General features: G+C 39.7%; 1 protein-coding gene and 1 pseudogene across 4 annotated transcripts in view; one reads left to right on the forward strand and one right to left on the reverse strand.

Annotated features, from left to right (window-relative positions):
- Positions 1 to 12,123, reverse strand: part of Chd6 (chromodomain helicase DNA binding protein 6) — a 190,622-nt gene that overhangs the window by 151,940 nt on the left and 26,559 nt on the right. The gene's annotated exons all lie outside the window — the stretch shown is intronic.
- LOC109701657 (glutamate-rich WD repeat-containing protein 1 pseudogene) lies at positions 794 to 9,009 on the forward strand (annotated as a pseudogene).

Here is a 12,123-nt window from a genome sequence, read left to right on the forward strand (position 1 = left end):
TCTGGTTTCCAAAAGATAAAAGAGTTCTTAATCCTCTTTCGCCCCTGATTCCTCCTTTCCAGAAACCTAAAAGCAAGAAAGTACTGGGCTCAAGGGGCATACATTATGCAAGAATGCTACATGATGTGACAAGTTATATGTAAAAAACTTAAAGCAAACAAAGACAGCTCTGGGAGAAGGGTGAGGTGTGTGGCTGGCAATAGGAAGCTCTGCCAAACAAAAACCAAAATGACCTAGTTCTTCAAATCTAAAAGCAGAAATCACAGGAAACATACACAATACTTCAGAGGTCACTGCCTTCCTAGGCAATTTAAGCCAATCTACTAAAACCTATTGACACCATCCTACATTATGTGTAATCCATTTAATTTGCCTACAAGTTGGTATAGATTGGTCACCTATTTTAAATTCATATTATATTAGCAAGCAACACATTAAAATTACAGACTTCTAACACCTAAATAATTACTTGCCTAGAAATAACACTTGACAGGTTTTCCAGACTGACAATAGGCACTATTTTAGGGTGAATGGTTTGAGGAATGATTGCATTCATGCCCCAAAATGAGTGAGAAAACCACAAAGAGCCTGTTAGCTTCTTGGTAAATCAAGACAATCATTTAAAAACATAAACTTCTGAACAGACATCATAGTCCACTTTACATTATATTATTTTTGTAATAACCAATGCATTCTTCTATCTTCAGACTAAGCCCTGAGAACCAACTGAAGTGGCACGACTTAAGATGTTTCTAGACACAGATGACCAGTTAGGAGAACAGCAAATTCCCAAATGACCACTCTGGGATACATCTGCAGAAAGAGACTCGTCTTCAATCATTCACACCCCTTCCTCAAGATGCTAAATCTGGAAATGAAGCTCTTTATTGGTGGCAGTGTAAGCTTAGGCTAGTAATAAAATGATGTAAAAGGCTGATGAATATGAAATCCAAAATATAAGTTTTAAAGTCTCAAAAAATCCTCAAGGAGTTGGTGACAAAGCTGGTGTCATATTCACATGATAAAGCCAGCTATCAAAGGGAGAAACAAGGAATACTTCAGAAGGCCAAAGGACGGCATTAGATTCACCTCTGGGTTCCCAATACCTACAAGAGACCGTGGACATAGTAAGTACACATACATTGATTGGGTGAGTACATGGATTATCCTTAAAATGAAAGGCCCATACGCCAGTTTCACCACTCACTCTTTTCTTCCTTATACCCCAAATTAACTTAAGGGTCAAAAAATGTAAGGACACAATTTTTTGCAGAGGAACTACTCTTAAGTTCTCAGCCTTCTGTGTTATGTAGTTTGAGGTAGTTCTTGCCATCACCAAATCATCTCTAGACTACCCTAACAATCAGACAAAGTACAAAACCCACCTCATATCCTATAGATTTGAAGATCTCAAACTGTGTACACAAAAGTAGGCAATGGTAAGTCTACTACTGGGTTGGTGAAATGGCTCAGGTGGTAGAGCGCCTGCCTACCAAGCGTGAAGCCCTGAGTTCAAACCCCAGTACTGCCAAAATAATAGTAATAATAATAATGACAATAAATAAAAAAAACTAAGTCTACTACTGTTATCTATTTAATAATTGAGATTTAAATAGCCCACTCCACTTCAAAATTCACCCTAGAGCCAGGTGCAATAATGCATGCCCACAGTCTCAGCTACCTGGGAGGCTGAGGCAGAAGGACTGCCTGAGCCCAGGAGTTCAAGGCTAGCCTGGACAATACAATAAGACATTGTCTCAAAAAAATAAGTAAGATTCACCCTGAATTCGATCCACAGTGTAATGCCAGTTTCTAAGCAACCTTCGCTTTCTAGGAATGTGACCTCTTTCTAGATTCCATATCCATCCCCTGAATCTGGATTAAGCCCCCAACTTCATGAGTTCCAAAGAGTCTATTCTCAGTTACCTACTCCTGAACAAAACCACAGCACTGAGCTGCTTCTATGTGCAGCTTTTTAAAGCCACACATGGATTCTCTCCTATCACCACTGATTCCTTAATCAAAGTCTATAGTTCCCACCTTTGTTACTCCTACATGGATGGTACTGTGGGCTTCCCACAAATCTCTTAGTCAGGAAAACAGGAATTTGGTGATTTGTCAGCGGCTCCAAGAAGGAGTATATCATCTCCAAAAGAACATGTCCAAGACAAAAAGGCAAAGAATGTTTACAGAGGAGTGAGACATCGGGGTTGTTTTAGTTAGACTAAGAATAAGAAGGTATCTTGGGAGGCCACATAAAGCTCAGAAGCTGCTGTTTGAAGACATGATAGGAAGAATGACAGCAAAAAGAAGTATAACTTGCTCCAGAGAAGGTCTCAGAATTAACAAATTGATCGCAAAAGAAAGACTGTCTAACAATATTTTTGTTGAGATGAAGTATTATTCAGCCATAAAGAAGAATGAAATTATGTCATTTGCAGGAAAATGGGTGGAACTAGAGATTATGTTAAGCAAAATAAGCCAGACTGAGAAAGACAAATACTACATGTTCTCTCTCATATGCAGAATCTAGTCTTACAGATTCTTATACATCTAGTCAAATAACAGGAATATAAAACAGATTCTCTTTAGGAATGAGTATGGGGTGGGGCAGTGGGGAGGGACGATGAAAGTAGAGGTTGGGAAGGATGAATATGGTTGAAGTATTTATACCCTGTATAAAAATGGAACTTTGAAATTGTTTTAAGAGGGGGATACAGGGGATGAGTGTGATCAAGGTACATTGCATGTATGTTTGGAAGTATCACGATGAAACTCCTTTATACAAATATATGTTAATAAAAATATTTTTGCTAAATGAAGTAGGAGCTTCCTTTTTGGACATAAGTTAGGCAACTCTAAAAATGGATTTTAAAAATTAAAAAAAAAAAGTTGAGATACCTGAGATTTTTGTTTCCTATGCTAAACTGGATCCTGTTTTTAAGTTTTTTACTTTTTGAAGCACATTGCCCCACATTTTAACTTTTATTGAAGCATAATATGAATTCAAAAGTACAGCTCTTCACAAATAGCACACAGCTATGTAAACAGCATCCACATTCAGAAACAGAACATCTATCCTCCTTTCTGATCACACTACTTTCTCCCACAAGTAACTAATAGCCTGACTCTACCAGTGATTAGTTTTGCTGTAAGACCTTATGAAAATGGAGTAAGAGAGTATATACCCTATGCCAGTTATGAATCTACTGCCTCTCAACTCTAAACAACTTCAGTACCAGCTCTGTGACAACGGATTGAGCGCTTTTTTCCCTTACTAGAGAGCATGATGCTAACCATGGTCAGTAGAGGGAGCTGGAGGGACATTTCAGGAAGAAGAGAGCCTGTCTTTGTGGTGTGAGTGCTGTGCTTTAGTTTGTCCTTGGGTCTTGCTCCATAGACTCCAGTGGAATATATGGGGATATCTGGTGGTGCTCTCCCTCAGTCACATGCCAAACTGCATAGTCTCTCAATAACCATAAGCTATAGTCGGGGCCTGGTTACCATCTTCCTGTGATCCTTCAGATATAGACACCAGGGACCTCAGGTCTCATCCTAACTGCATCTGCTTACAGTCATTTTCTTGCACCTCTCCCAACAAGGACATCTGTGCTCTAGGAACTGTGGCTGCAGAGGCACACCAACTCCCTCTACTTGCCTACTCACCAGACCTGACACATCTGGACTGGCTTCCCACAGCCTACCCATTATGACAGGGCATGCTCTGGCCTTGTACTCCCTATGCATATATACCCACCAGGCCCAGTTTGCTTTACCCCAGGGGGTTGTTTCTTGCTTGCTTAACAACTGTGGACTAGTTTTGATCCAGGAAACCCAAACTTCTCTGCCACCCAGTAAGCTACAATCATACCTTTTCCACTGAAATCTGAACCCAGTACTGGGAAGGGGCCCTCCTATCCCATTCAGAATATAATTTTCTAAAGTTACCCAACTTTAATAAATTATAGTGCTTCAGTTTGAACCCAGGAGAGTGTAATTCTAAAACCAAAGTCCTTTCTACAACCATCAATCTAGCTCAATCTAGAGAAGATTAAAGATACTCCATCAGACTCTCTAAATTCTATAAAGATTGAAACAGTGTCATAATTGCCACTATATTCCATTACCAGGTACTGTGCCTGGCATGTACAAGGTGCTCTCTATAAATATCTGCTGAATGAATGAAGAGCCTTACATAACTTTATATTCTCAAGTCAGTGATTTTTTTTTAATCCTATACTAAAAATGCCACATAACAATCCTAACTGGGAAATTATGATACTGCAGACTATCTTGATTAAAGCATCTAAATACCTAAACAAGTGAAAGGAGGAGCTAAATTCTGAAGGCTTCAAACTGGGAGTTAAAAAATTAGAGTAATACAAATATCTGACACAGCAAAGGGGATGGAGACATATGATCTTGTTAGAAAGATGAGAACAGTATGAAAAATAGCTGGAGAACAAGCAAAAAGAAACAAAAACAAATCATCAAGACCTGAACTTTAAAAAACAAAGAGCCATACAAGTTTTTTGTTTTGTTTTTAAAACTCTATATTGGGCCAGGCATGATGGTACAGGCACAGGCCTGTAATCCCAGCACTCAGGAGGCTGAGGCAGGAGATCATGAGTTCCAGAATAGCCTGCGTTACATAGTAAGGCCCTGTCACAAACAAACAAAAACAAAAAAGAAGAAAGGAAGGAAGAGGAGGGGAGGAGGAGAGAAAATTGCTTTTCAGTTTAAGTTTGTAGAATCTATTTCCAATGCATCCGGGATACTCAAGAACTGAAAGTGAAGATGAAGAAAACCTGGGGAACTCACTCTACCTTTTACCACTTAGAGTGGGTTCTCTGACCACAAGCCAGGGCTAGATAAATCGGCTCAGGTAGGGCTATAACACACAGCTCCATCAAGTAGCTCCCAGCTCCAGTCTTCACAAAATACACAGAAAAAGGGCAAAAGTGGGTTCCAGATCAATATAAGCACACGGAAAGTGCACCAACACTCAATGTTTAATAAATAGTGGCTCTTTCTCCTGAATGCAAGTTTGCAGTGCTCTCTGGCAAATGAATGATATTTTAGTTATTGTTACAATAGAGGGGGAAAGGAGGAGAAGGACAGACAAGTCACCATTTTGTGTACTTTTCTGTGTTATTGTTAATAAAAAGTTTATCAAAGGAAAAGAAAAAAACAAAACCTACACTGTCTCTCATTCTAAAAGATAATCTAGAAGCTTTAAATTGTTGGCATAGGCTAGGTTCTCCCTATACCTAGAGAAAATGAAATCATCCCCTAGTATTTTCCTTCTCTAGAGAATTCCATTTCTAACCACTACACTCAAATACTATTTACAATCACCGTGTATCTCCTACTCTCTCCTGAACTTCTATATCTTGCATCCTCCTTAATTTGCAGTCAAAGATGAACTAAGGTACTTTAGCAGGTTGTAAGTAGTATCAACCCTTAAAACTAGCCAACCCAAAGTTGGGTGTGGTGATGCATGCTGGCAATTCCAGCATTGATAAGCTGATGCAGGAGCATCTCGAATTCAATACCAGCCGAGACTACATAGGGAAACCCTGTCTCAAAAAAACAATAGACAGAGAAGAGAGAAGGGTGGTAGTAGGGGAAGGGGGAAGAAGAGGAGAAAGAAATATACATCTGAAACCAAGTCAGACCTCAAAATGAAATGCTAAAGCACTCTAGTCAGGATTAAGAAAAGGATGCCAGCTACCAGTGTTGCTCTGGACATTCTAGAAAATGGGAGGAAGATTATAAGATACATAAACTGGAAAGACACAAAAACATTACTTATATATGATGTGACTATTTATCTTGTAAGCCCTTAACAAACTACTTGAAAACCATGAAACTCAAGAAAAAAGATGTTAAAAGACAGTAAAAATACATATATTTATACAAACTGAAAACCATGCAAAGATACCTCAAGCTTTCTTCATGTACCCATTTCATGTACGCTGTGGATCACATCACACATACCCAGTGAAACCAGCTCTACTCCTCTGGCTATGGCTGCCCACTCAAGGGACTATTGTCAAGGTACTGGCCCACTTACACACAGGCCAGACATGAGAGGCCAACCTCCAGCAGTACAGTTTAGCAGCACATTGGAACTAACCCCATCAGACAAAAAACACACATAAGTGAGACTCATGTTTAGCCTGCCTTCATGAACACACCCAGAGTTGTGCTAATGTATGCCCAACATAATAACCATCCTGAATTCCTATTACACCCATCCAACCTCTTCTCAAATTTCTATCTCCCATTTTATGGCTTATTCTATCTATGAAGAGCTAATCACCTCATTCGGCATGCATGAAAACATACAGGACAGTCATCAAATGAAACTAAAGAACCAAGTCTGTTTCCTCAACTTTCTAAGTTCCCTTCCTAAAGATTCTAGCTCTAAAGCCCTGTAAATCTATGGCCCCATTACCCAAAACTATATAGAGAAATAAATAATCTGGGAAATAAATCCTTCCACAAAACCTGTAACATGTTCCCTATTTTCCTGAGTTCTTTCTCTAGATGAATAAGAAAGCATACACACACACACACACACACACACACACACACACACACACACACACACACACACACACACACATGGACTTTTATTCAAGCGAAACTTACTAAAAAGACAAGGCTGCAGAAGTCAGTAAAATGACTCAGGATATCTGCTCCTGTCAGAAGGCTCAAACATCTTTACCAAAACACATTAAGTACATGAAGAAACTCTGTTTGGGGAAATTAACTCTGTAATAATGATTGCCAAAATTACACACAGGATCAGCATTTAAGAAACATGTTGTCTTTAAGCCCATCCCCACTGTCATACTTACAGAATTAATCTTGTGAAACTTTTCCGATTAAATTTTGCCATGGGCACACACTGTGTGGGGATTCAAACATAATTTCCTCATCTTTTTCCATAATGCATATTCCTGACATCTACCCATTCAGACCATCATATTAATACAATGTTAAGAATCTTGAAGATCTAATCATTTTCTTTTCCACACCTCTTATCAGAACAATATAAACAAGCATAGTTCAAACATAAAAACACAGATAAAAGCAGTAACATTTTTTGAAAGAGCATAACTGTTCAAATTATCCACTATTCCCACCTAAATTAGCATTTGAGAGAAATAATAAATTCATTTGCTCAGTAAAAACACAATAAGAAACAGCAAAAGAGGGGGAGAAGATGATTTAACACTGTTAAAATACAAGACATACTACTTCAACTTAAAAAAAAAACAAAACCACTAAGCAAAGAGACAGATAAACTTGGAGCAAAATAGTCTCTCTAGTACCTACTGACTCTTGGTCCCATAATCAGAGACCTATGACTGCTATTTATTATGATTTGGAGAATTTGAAAAATTGTTTTTATGGTATTAAAATACTAGCTATAGGCTTTCTGCTTTAAAAACTGTGCAAAGATCTATCTGGGTGGCTGACTGGACAGCAGCTTCAAGGCAAAAGGGTCCAAAAACCAGAGGGGTAATACTATGTAAATCTGTGACTAAAGTTGTCTGCTAGGTTTCTCTTGACCCTTTCACCTACACTGCCTAAGTTCTACCCACATGAGATGAGAATGCCAGTGTATTAGGACTGCTTCTGTTCTACCATCAAGGAAGGAGATCCAAAAATGGTTTTGAGTAGTATGATAGTATGAGTGTTGACACACAAACAAAATAAACATATATGTATATTATTTATATGCTGACACAAATAAGCTTATCCTCCAAGGCCAGTAGGATAGTACAGATGCTACATAATCCATTCTCTGTGTTACAACACATATTCTATAAAAACTATCTAGGTCTAAATCCTAGCTCTTGCTATTTATCAGCTATATGACCAATTCAAATCACTTATCCTCCCTGACCTAGTTCATCCTCTAAATTAGGAATGATAGTCATATAAGAATTAAATAAATGAGCACATACAAATTGGTGACTGTCAGAAGAATATCCACCTCTGGACACCTACAGATGGTGGCTCCTGAAATGTAGACCAGCGGCCCTTTGTGGGCCACACACGCTCTGTGGAGGATTTGCAGTGGTCACCAACTGAAGACACGGTATTCGCTTCCTGCTCAGTTGACGCCTCCATTCGTATCTGGGACATCCGAGCAGCCCCCAGCAAGGCCTGCATGCTCACCACAGCCACTGCCCATGATAGAGACGTCAATGTCATCAGCTGGAGTCGCTGGGAGCCCTTCCTGCTCAGTGGAGGGGACGATGGAGCCCTCAAGGTCTGGGACCTGCCACAGTTCAAGTCAGGCTCCCCAGTGGCCACCTTCAAGCAGCATGTGGCCCCGTGACCTCCGTCGAGTGGCACCCCCAGGACAGCGGGATCTTCGCAGCTGTGGGTGCAGTCAACCAGATCACACAGCGGGACCTGGTGGTAGAGCAGGACCCGGAGGAGGGCCACACGGAGGCTGACCCTGGACTTGCAGCGCTGCCCCAGCAGCTGCTGTTTGTGCACCAGGGTGAGATGGACCTGAAGGAGCTGCACTGGCACCTGCAGTGTCCTGGGGTCCTGCTCAGCACCTCCCTCTCTGGCTTCACCATCTTCTGCACCATCAGTGTCTGAGGGAACTGAAGTGGGTCCCCTGAAGGGGCCCATTTGGGCCATGATGAGGCCCCCAAAAGAAGAGTTTGGCTCAATGGGACAGAAGTGATGGGCTCTGGGTACCTTAGTGTTCTCCTGAAGGACTTTGTTAGATGTGGCTCATAGGCAGAGATCCCTCTGTCACAGGACTCGATGGCCTGAGTTGGCCGACAGCTTTGATGCCTGGCTTAACCCTTTGCCGTCTACTGCAGGACCCAGTGTGGGCTGCTGGTCCCTCCATGGCTGGACCAAGTTTGAGGTGTGGATTCTTTGGGCAGAATTTGGTTCTGCCCCTGCCATCCAGCTGGGTTTGGCCAAGATGTCTCTCTGGGGGCCTTGGAGGGCACCCTGTCTGCACGAGGGCCAGTGTTGCACAGAGAGGACAGCCAGGTGACCCCATGAGGCAATAAAGACCAGAGTGAGGCCCCACGTGTGAGACTCTGGTCTGAACTGAAGGGGGTGGGAGGCCAGAAGTTGGCACCTAGCTGTCCCTGGGCAACTAGACTGGACATCCTGTTCCATGCAGTCCAACCCTCAGCCCATTGGATGTCACCCTATTCTGCCTTCTGTAAATTCTCTTCCATGTGGAAGTCACTCTGGACCAGTGAAATGGCACCTTACCCCGTGCCCCCCAACTTATTAAGACTTCCTCTTGGGGGCACCTGAATCCCCTAGTTCCCTGTACTCATCATCTCCCATTTCCTTGTATGCTGTAAACTGTCACTGTTGTTCTATGACCCTCATCTCTGTGGAAAAAAAAAAAAAAAGAAAAGAAAAGTACACTATCTAGCACAAAGAAAATACTACGTAAGGTTAAATATTACTAGTCACAAGACAGTCATCTATGGTCATAGGGAAAAATATGGAACAACAGCATTCAGAATAAATGACCTATATCCATTCAAGGTAAGTCTTTACTATGATCCATAATTCTTAACCAAAGGAACTCATAATTTCATCTTCCTTGATTAAAGGAATAAGCTCCAACATAAAAACATTTTACGAATTCATGATAATTAGAAAACTTGACTTTAGCTCAAAATCTGTTCCCATAAGACTTTTTTAAAGACAACTCATTCAAAACAAATAAGTAGTTAAGCTTTACTTTAGCTAAACACACAACTTTATCTTTTTTTTTAAATTTTTATTTTATTCATATGTGCATACAATGTTTTCTCTCCCCTTCCCCCCACCCCTTCCCTTACCCCATCCCTCCCCTACCCCCCCCCTTACCACTCACTACCTGGCAGAAACTATTTTGCCCTTATCTCTAATTTTGCTGAAGAGCGAGTATAAGCAATAATAGGAAGGACCAAGGGTTTTTGCTAGTTGAGATAAGGATAGCTATACAGGGAGTTGACTCGCATTGATTTCCTGTGCATGTATGTTACCTTCTAGGTTAATTCTTCTTGAACTAACCTTTTCTCTAGTTCCTGGTCCCCTTCTCCTATTGGCCTCAGTTGTTTTAAAGTATCTGCTTTAGTTTCTCTGAGTTGAGGGCAACAAATGCTATCTAGTTTTTTAGGTGTCTTACCAATCCTCATACCTCCCTTGTGTGCTCTCACTTTATCATGTGATCAAAGTCCCATCCCTTGTTGTAAACACACAACTTTAAAACAACCTTTTCGTCACAATGGCACCTCTTTTACTAGGTATAATCAGAGAAAAGAGTACTTTGCATAAATGAATTTTCCAGTCATCTCAGACTTTATTCATGGTTTCTTTTCATCATAAATCTTCATTTTTTAAAAATTACACTAGCATATATTAATTGTACAAATTGAGGGGTTTCATTGTGATATTATCATATATGCATATAATGTACTGTTTTTGGCAGTACTAGAGTTTGAATTCAGGGCTTGTGCTTGCCTAGCAAGTTACCACTTGAGTTATACTCCCAGCTGTTCATTTCATTTTTTAGCAGCTTTCCCAGTCTTAGAATGTAATAACAGTATGCTTTGGGCACAATCACTGTGAATGTTCATTAGGTGAAAGATGGACAAACCCAAAAAATCAGAAGACTGTCAAAATGTCACCCATGCATTGCACTGGTCAATGGGAAAACAATTTGACAGCAAAGGGCTCTGCCAACATAAACCCACCAATTAATATTAGTATACAAAGTAGGATAATCAGGTATTGTGTCTTCGAATGTGAACAGGGAACACAATGTGCCACCTATGCATAATGACTATAAAAACAGCTGCACCTAACTATCTCTTTACAGATAATGTGACCAAAGAATAACATGTTGTATGACACAAGGATAAAACAGGCAAAACCCATAATGTGAGGAAGAAGAATGACCCAATTTCCTCAACAAATAAATGCCATTTCCCTCCCAAAAAAGGGGAGGGGTATAAATTAGTATAGATTAAAAGAGACTGAACAGATCTAGCAGTCAAAGTGTATTATAATGGTCCTAATATGGACCTAAAACAAAGAATTAACTGTAAAAAGCCACATTTGAGGAAATGGACAAAAAAAGATTCCATATTAAATTATATTAAGGAATTAAGGCTAACTTTATTGGGTATGACCATATAATTTTCTATAAAGTCCATATCTGATAGACATGTACATTAAAATATTTATAGGTGAAATGACAGTTGTTCTGGAACTCATTATTTGAGGTGGGGTAGATAAATAAGAATGGCATGAAGATTCATTGTATTATTTTACTTCTGTGTTGCTTGAAATTTTCTAAAGTAAAAAATACATTCTGAAAAGTTAAGAAGGGACAGGAATTCATAAACAATTCCAACTTTGACCACCATCCATGAAGCATGAAAAACTACAGACAGCAGGTCTGTAAAACAAACATGAAAGCAACTGTACAAGTGAAGCTTTGAGCAGGTTTCCTTTGTCAGCAGAAACCCCCTGGCACAGTCCTATAGAAGTGTGTTTTCCTTGTTCTATTACCAAGGTATAAGCAAGATGTCTTGATACCAAACTGAACTTTTCCAGCCTCTACCCAGAGAAAAGTTATTCATGAAATTGACTACTAAAACACATATTTTAAAATATTTTAGGTGTTTCTCTCTTTGTACCACTCACGTTTCTTAAACATTCATATAAATATTATTGCACAAGTTGAAGAAATAATCTTTAGTACAATTAAAAAATCAGTATGGTTAAAAATAAAAGTATTCTTAAATCCATCTTTTCTCCATTTCCATTGCTCCCAACTTATTGTATCACAGATTTGCAGATCAAATAGATCACCTATTTTCTTTCAAAATAATAGTAGTCTGCTGCATTTATAGAAGAGGGCACTATTCAAATGTTTTATCCGCTAATCTAACAAAGGAGATCAATAGTAAGGCACCAAAGAATAACTCCTTTTTCATCTGTGAATATGTTATATCCCTCCTTGTTAGGTAAGGAAAATAACAAATCCTTGCCAGCCTTAACAATATTTCTCCAACAGCTTTCTGCCAAATACACTCAATAACTTTTCCACCAGGCTTTCCT

This window comes from Castor canadensis, chromosome 5, assembly GCF_047511655.1.
Source record: "Castor canadensis chromosome 5, mCasCan1.hap1v2, whole genome shotgun sequence".
In the NCBI taxonomy this organism is placed as follows: Eukaryota; Metazoa; Chordata; class Mammalia; order Rodentia; family Castoridae; genus Castor; species Castor canadensis.